An 8,755-nucleotide genomic window follows, 5' to 3' on the forward strand; every position below is an offset into this window, starting at 1 on the left:
AATGAGGTATCAAAAATAATCAAAGGGACTTCCCTGGTGGTGCAGTGGTGAAGAATCCGCCTGCCAATACAGGGGACACGGGTTCAATCCCTCGTCTGGGAAGATCCCACATGCTTTGGAGCAACTAAGCCCATTCACCAAAACTACAGAGCCTGCGCTCTAGAGCCTGCGTGCCACAACTACTGAGCCCACGTGCCGCAACTACAGAAGCCTGTGCGCCTAGAGCCTGTGCTCCACAACAAGAGAAGCCACTGCAATGAGAAGTCCGTGCACCACAATGAAGAGTAGCCCCTGCTCACCGCAACTAGAGAAAAGTCCACAACAAAGACCCAACACAGCCAAAAAAAAAAAAAAATCGAAGTCGGAAGGAGAACATACAATGGTGGTTTCCAGGGGTTTGGGTGAGGGGGAAATAAAGAGTTTCTATTTAATGGGTATGGTGTTTCAGTTACACAGGATGAAAAATTTCTAAAAATCTGCTATACAGCAATGTAGATATAGTTAACAATACAGTACAGTACACTAAAAAAATTGTTAAAAGAATTCATTGCATGTTATATGTTTTTTCTACAATAAAAATTGTCATCTTAATGGGTGTGATGTGATGTCTCACTGTAGTTTTGATTTGCATTTCACTAGCAACTAATAATGTTGATTACTCATTGATTATTAGTAAGCTTCTTTTCAAATATCTGTTGGCTATTTGTATGTCTTCTTTGGAGAAATGTCTATTCAAGTTCATTTCCCATTTTAAAAAAATATTTATTGAAGTATAGTTGATTTACAATGTTGTATTAGTTTCAGGGACACAGCAAAGTGATTCAGTTATACATATACATATATCCATTCTTTTTCAGATTCTTTTCCCATATAGGTTATTACAGAATATTGAGTAGAGTTCCCTGTGTTCCACTTTTTAACTAGGTTATTACTTGTGTGTGTGTATGTTCTTCCCACTATAGGACATTTTTGTCTTTAAAAATATTAACTGCCACAACAATATTTTTTCTTTCCCTGTGGGACAGAATCTATCCATTCTATCCAGAGTATTTCCTCCTGGTATGATACAATCCAAATCCCAGTTTTGAAGCTACATGTAACAACCAAGCATCACTTCAAAAGTCTGGGTCAAGCAAGTTCCAGGACTGGACACCCCATGCCAAACAACGAGCAAGACAGGAACACAACCCCACCCATTAGCAGAGAGGCTGCCTAAAATCATACTAAGTTCACAGACACCCCAAAACACACCACAGGACATGGTCCTGCCCAACAGAAAGACAAGATTCAGACTCATCCACCAGAACACAGGCACCAGTCTCCTCCACCAGGAAGCCTACACAATCCACTGAACCAACCTTACCCACTGGGGGAAGACACCAAAAACAACGGGAACTATGAACCTACAGCCTGCAAACAGGAGACCCCAAACACAGTAAGTTAAGCAAAATGAGAACACAGAGAAATATGCATAAGATGAAAGAGCAAGGTAAAAACCCACCAGACCAAACAAATGAAGAGGAAATAGGCAGTCCACCTGAAAAAGAATTCAGAGTAATGATAGTAAAGATGATCCAAAATCTTGGAAATAGAATGGAGAAAATACAAGAAACATTTAACAAGTCCTAGAAGAATTAAGAGCAAACAAACAATGATGAACAACACAATAAATGAAATTAAAATTTCTCTAGAAGGAATCAATAGCAGAATAACTGAGGCAGAAGAATGGAAAAGTGACCTGAAAGATAAAATAGTGGAAATAACTACTGCAGAGCAGAATAAAGAAAAAAGAATGAAAAGAATTGAGGACAGTCTCAGGGACCTATGGGACAACATTAAACACACCAACATTTGAATTATAGGGGTCCCAGAAGAAGAGAAAAAGAGAGGGACTGAGAAAATACTTGAAGAGATTATAGCTGAAAACTTCCCTAATATGGGAAGGGAAATAGTCAATCAACTCCAGGAAGCACAGAGAGTCCCATACAGGATAAATCCAAGGAGAAACACGCCAAGACACATATTAATCAAAATATCAAAAATTAAATACAAATAAAAAATATTAAAAGCATCAAGGGAAAAGCAACAAATAACATACAAGGGAATCCCCATAAGGTTAACAGCTGATCTTTCAGCAGAAACTCTGCAAGCCAGAAGGGAGTGGCAGGACATATTTAAAGTGGTGGAAAGGAGAGGGACCTTCAAGATGGTGGAGGAGTAAGACATGATCACCCTCCTCCCCACAAATACATCAGAAATACATCTACATGTGGAACAACTCCTACAGAACACCTACTGAACGCTGGCAGAAGACCTCAGACTTCCCAAAAGGCAAGAAACTCACCACGTTCCTGGGTAGGGCAAAAGAAAAAAGAAAAAAACAGAGACAAAAGAATAGGGACAGGACCTGCACCTCTGGGAGGGAGCTGTGAAGGAGGAAAAGTTTCCACACACTAGGAAGCCCCTCACTGAAGGAGACGGCGGGTGGTGGGGGGAAGCTTCAGAGCCATGAAGGACAACACAGCAACAGGGGTGCAGAGGGCAAAGCAGAGAGATTCCCGCACAGAGGATGGCTGTCGACAAGCACTCACCAGTCTGAGAGGTTTGTTTGCTCACCCGCAGGGGTGGGTGGGGGCTGGGAGCTGAGGCCTTGGATCTGGAGGTCAGATCCCAGGGAGAGGACTGGGGTTGGCTGTGTGACGACAGGTGGAAGAGGGTTAGGGTGCCACAGCTAGCCGGGAGGTAGTCTGGGAAAAAGTCTGGAACTGCCTAAGAGGCAAGAGACCATTGTTTCAGGGTGGGTGAGGAAAGGGGATTAAGAACATCGCCTAAACGAGCTCTAGGGATGGGCGCAAGATGTGGCTATCAGTGCGGACACCAGAGATGCGCATGAAACACTAAGGCAGTGGCTGCAGCCACCAAGAAGCCTGTGTGCAAGCCACTCTCCACACATCCCCTCCCGGGAGCCTGTGCAGCCCACCACTGCCAGGGTCCCATGACCAAGGGACAACTTCCCCAGGAGAACACATGGTGAGCCTCAGGCTGTTGCAATGTCACACTGGCCTCTGCCACCGCAGGCTCACCCTGCATTCTGAACCCCTCCCTCCCCCCAGCCTCAGTGAGCCAGAGTCACCTAATCAGCTGCTACTTTAACACTGTCCTGTCTCAGCAAAAAACAGATGCTGTCAGGTGACCTACATGCAGAGACAGGGCCAAATCCAAAACTAAACCCCAGGAACTGTGAGAACAAAGAAGAGAAAGGGAAATTTCTCCCAGCAGCCTCAGGAGCAGCAGATTAAATCTCCACAATCAACTTGATGTACCCTGCATCTGTGGAATACCTGAATAGACAACAAATCACTCCAAAATTTAGGCGGTGGACTTCGGGAGCAACTGTAGACTTGGGGTGTGCTTTCTGCATTTAATTTGTTTCTGATTTTATGTTTATCTTACTTTAGTATTTAGAGTTTATTATCATTGGTAGAATTGTTTATTGATTAGGCTGCTCTCTTGCTTTTTCTTTTTTTTTTTATATAGATAGATATACATATTTTTTTCCTTTTTCTCTTTTTGTGAGTGTGTATATGTATGCTTCTTTGTGTGATTTTGTCTGTATAGCTTTGCTTTTACCATTTGTCCTAGGGTTCTCTCTGTCCCTTTTTTCTTTATGTTTTTTAGTATAGTTTTTAGAGTTTGTTATTATTGGTGGATTTGTTTTTTGGATTGGTTGCTCTCTTCTTTCTTTATTTATTTTTTTTCTGTTTTTTAAAATACTTTTTAATTTTTTATTTTTAATAATTTTTTAAATTTTTATTTTAATAACTTTATTTTATTTTCTTTTTTTCTTTCCTTTTCTCTCTCTTTTCTTCTGAGCCGTGTGCCTCACAGGGTCTTGGTGCTCTGGCTGGGTGTCAGGCCTGAGCCTCTGAGGTGGGAGAGCCAAGTTCAGGACATTGGTCCACCAGAGACCTCCCGGCTACAAGTAATATCAAAGAGCTAAACCAAAACCTCTCATAGAGATCTCCATCTCAACGCTAAGACCCAGCCCCACTCAAAAAACAGCAAGCTACAGTGCTGGACACCCTATGCCAAACAACTAGCAAGACAGGAACACAACCCCACCCATTAGCAGAGAGGCTGCCTAAAATCATAATAAGGTCACAGACACCCCAAAACACACCACCGGACGTGGCCCTGTCCATCAGAAAGACAATATCCAGCCTCATCCACCAGAACACAGGCACCAGCCTCCTCCACCAGGAAGCCTACACAACCCACTGAACCAACCTCACCCACTGGGGGCAGACACCAAATACATCAGGAACTATGAACCTGCAGCATGTGAAAAGGAGACCCCAAACACAGTGAGTTAAGCAAAATGAGAAGACAGAGAAACACACAGCAGATGAAGGAGCAAGGTAAAAACCCACCAGACCAAACAAATGAAGAGGAAATAGGCAGTCTACATGAAAAAGAATTCAGAGTAATGATAGTAAAGATGATCCAAAATCTTGGAAATAGAATAGACAAAATACAAGACACGATTAACAAGGACCTAGAAGAACTAAAGAGCAAAGAAACACTGATGAACAACACAATAAATGAACTCAAAAATTCTCTAGAAAGAATCAATAGCAGAATAACTGAGGCAGAAGAACGGATAAGTGACCTGGAAGATAAAATAGGGGAAATAACTACTGCAAAACAGAATAAAGAAAAAAGAATGAAAAGAATTGAGGACAGTCTTAGAGACCTCTGGGACAACATTAAACACACCAACATTCGAATTATAGGGGTCCCAGAAGAAGAAGAGAGAAAGAAAGGGACTGAGAAAATATTTGAAGAGATTATAGCTGAAAACTTCCCTAATATGGAAAAGGAAATAATTAATCAAGTCCAGGAAGCACAGAGAGTCCCATACAGGATAAATCCAAGGGGAAACATGCCAAAACACATTTAATCAAACTATCAGAAATTAAATACAAAGAAAAAATATTAAAAGCAACAAGGGAAAAGCAACAAATAATATACAAGGGAATCCCCATAAGGTTTAAAACTGATCTTTCAGCAGAAACTCCACAAGCCAAAAGGGAGTGGCAGGACATATTTAAAGTGATGAAAGGGAAGAACCTATAACCAAGATTACTCTACACAGCAAGGATCTCATTTAGATTCAATGGAGAAATTAAAACCTTACAGACAAGCAAAAGCTAAGAGAATTCAGCACAACCAAACCAGCTTTACAACAAATGCTAAACGAACTTCTCTAGGCAGAAAACACAAGAGAAGGAAAAGATCTACAATAACAAATCCAAAGCAATTAAGAAAATGGTAATAGGAACAGACATATTGATAGTTACCTTAAATGTAAATGGATTAAATGCTCCAATAGACTGGCTGAATGGACACAAAAACAAGACCCATATGTATGCTGTCCACAAGAGTCCCACTTCAGACCTAGGGACACGTACAGACTGAAAGTGAGGGAATGGCAAGACAAATTCCATGCAAATGGAAATCAAAAGAAAGCTGGAGTAGCAATTCTCATATCAGACAAAATAGACTTTAAAATAAAGACTATTACAAGACACAAAGAAGGACACTACATAATGATCAAGGGGTCAATCCAAGAAGAAGGTATGACAATTGTAAATATTTATACACCCAACATCAGAGCACCTCAATACATAAGGCAAATGCTAACAGCCATAAAAGGGGAAATAGACAGTAACACAACTATATTAGGGATTTTAACACCCCACTTACACCAATGGACAGATCATCAGACAGAAAAGAAACAAGGAAACACAAGGTTTAAATGACACAATAGACCAGATAGATTTAATTGATATATATAGGATATTCTACCCAAAAGCAGCAGAATATACTTTCTTCTCAAGTGCACCCAGAACATTCTCCAGGATAGATCACACCTTGGGTCACAGATTAAGCCTCGGTAAATTTAAGAAAACTGAAATCATATCAACCATCTTTTCTAACCACAACATTATGACATTAGAAATCAATTACAGGAAAAAAATTGTGAAAAATACAAACACATGGAAGCTAAACAATATGCTAGTAAATAACCAAGAGATCACTGAAGAAATCAAAGAGGAAATTGAAAAAACCTAGAAACAAATGACAATGAAACCACGATGACCCAAAACCTATGAGATGCAGCAAAAGCAGTTCTAAGAGGGAAGTTTATAGCAATAAAATCCTACCTCAAGAAACAAGAAATATCTCAAATAAACAACCTAACCTTACACCTAAAGCAATTAGAGAAAGAAGAACAAAAAAACCCCAAAGTTAGCAGAAGGATACAAATCATAAAGATCAGATCAGAAATAAATGAAAAAGAAATGAAGGAAACAATAGCAAAGATCAATAAAGCTAAAAGTTGGTTCTTTGAGAAGATAAACAAAATTGATAAACCATTAGCCAGGGTCATCAAGAAAAAAAGGGAGAAGATTCAAATCAATAGAATTAGACATGAAAAAGGAGAAGTAACAACTGGCACTGAAAAAATACAGAGGACCATGACAGATTACTACAAGCAACTCTATGCCAATAAAATGGACAACCTGGAAGAAATGGACAAATTCTTAGAAAAGCACAACCTTCTGAGAATGAACCAGGAAGAAATAGAAAATATAAACAGACAAATAACAAGCACTGAAATTGAGACTGTGATTCAAAATCTTCCAACAAACAAAAGCACAGAACCAGATGGTTTCACAGGCGAATTCTATCAAACATTTAGAGAAGAGCTAACACCTATCCTTCTCAAACTCTTCCAAAATATAGCAGAGGGAGGAACACTCCCTAGCTCATTCTACAAGGCCACCATCACCCCGATACCAAAACCAGACAAAGATGTCACAAAGAAAGAAAACTACAGGCCAATATCACTGATGAACATAGATGAAAAATCCTCAACAAAATACTAGCAACCAGAATCCAGCAGCACATGAAAAGGATCACACACCATGACCAAGTGGGGTTTATCCCAGGAATGCAAGGATTCTTCAATACACACAAATCAATCAATGTGATAAACCATGTTAACAAATTGAAGAATAAAAACCATATGATCATCTCAATAGATGCAGAAAAAGCTTTTGACAAAATTCAACACCCATTTATTTTAAAAACCCTCTAGAAAGTAGGTATAGAGGGAACTTACTTAAAAATAATAAAGGCCATATGTGACAAACCCACAGCCAACATCATTTTCAATGGTGAAAAACTGAAACCATTTCCTCTAAGGTCAGGAACAAGACAAGGTTGTTCACTCTCACCTCTATTATTCAACATAGTTTTGGAAGTCTTAGCCACAGCAATCAGGGATGAAAAAGAAATAAAAGGAATCCAAATCAGAAAAGAAGAAATAAAGCTGTCACTGTTTGCAGATGACATGATACTATACATAGAGAATCCTAAAGATGCTACCAGAAAACTACTAGAAATAATCAATGAATTTGGTAAAGCAGTAGGATACAAAATTAATGCACAGAAATCTTTTACATTTCTATACACTAAGGATGAAAAATCTGAAAGAGAAATTAAGGAAACTCTCCCATTTACCATTGCAACAAAAAGAATAAAATATCTAGGAATAAACCTACTTAAGGAGACAAAAGAACTGTATGCAGAAAACTATAAGACACTGATGAAAGTAATTAAAGATGATACAAAGAGATGGAGAGATATACCATGTTCTTGGATTAGAAGAATCAACATTGTGAAAATGACTATTCTACCCAAAGCAATGTACACCTTCAATGCAATCCCTATCAAGCTACCAATGGCATGTTTCAAAGAACTAGAACAAAAAATTTCACAATTTGTGTGAAAACACAAAAGACCCCGAATAGCTGAAGCAATCTTGAGAAAGATAAACCGAGCTGGAAGAATCAGGTTCCCGGACTTCAGACTATACTACAAAACTACAGTAATCAAGACAGTATGGTACTGGCACAAAAACAGAAATATAGATCAATGGAACAGGATAGAAAGCTCAGAGATAAACCCACAAACATACAGTCATCTTTTCTTTTATAAAGGAGCCAGAGTATACAGTGGAGAAAAGACCATTCTTCAACAAGTGCTTCTGGGAAAACTGGATAGCTACATGTGAACAAATGAAATTAGAACACTCCCTAACACCATACACAAAAATAAACTCAAAATGGATTAGAGACCTAAGTGTAAGGCCAGACACTATAAACTCTTAGAGGAAAACATAGGCAGAACACTCTATGACATAAATCACAGCAAGATCCTTTTTGACCCAGCTCCTAGAGAAATGGAAATAAAAACAAAAATAAACAAAGGGGACCTAATGAAACTTAAAAGCTTTTGCACAGCAAAGGAAACCATAAACAAGACGAAAAGACAACCCTCGGAATGGGAGAAAATATTTGCATACGAAACAACTGACAAAGGATTAATCTCCAAAATATATAAGCAGCTCATGCAGCTCAACATCAAAAAAACAAACAACCCAATCCAAAAATGGGCAGAAGACCTAAATAGACATTTCTCCACAGAAGATATACAGATTGCCAACAAACACATGAAAGGCTGCTCAACATCACTAATAATTAGAGAAATGCAAAGCAAAACTACAATAAGGTATCACCTCACACCAGTCACAATGGCCATCATCAAAAAATCTACAAACAATAAATGCTGGAGAGGGTGTGGTGGAAAGAGTACCCTCTTGCACTGTTGATGGGACTGTAAATTG

Source organism: Balaenoptera borealis, assembly GCF_965194805.1.
Source record: "Balaenoptera borealis genome assembly, chromosome: 11".
Classification (NCBI taxonomy): Eukaryota; Metazoa; Chordata; class Mammalia; order Artiodactyla; family Balaenopteridae; genus Balaenoptera; species Balaenoptera borealis.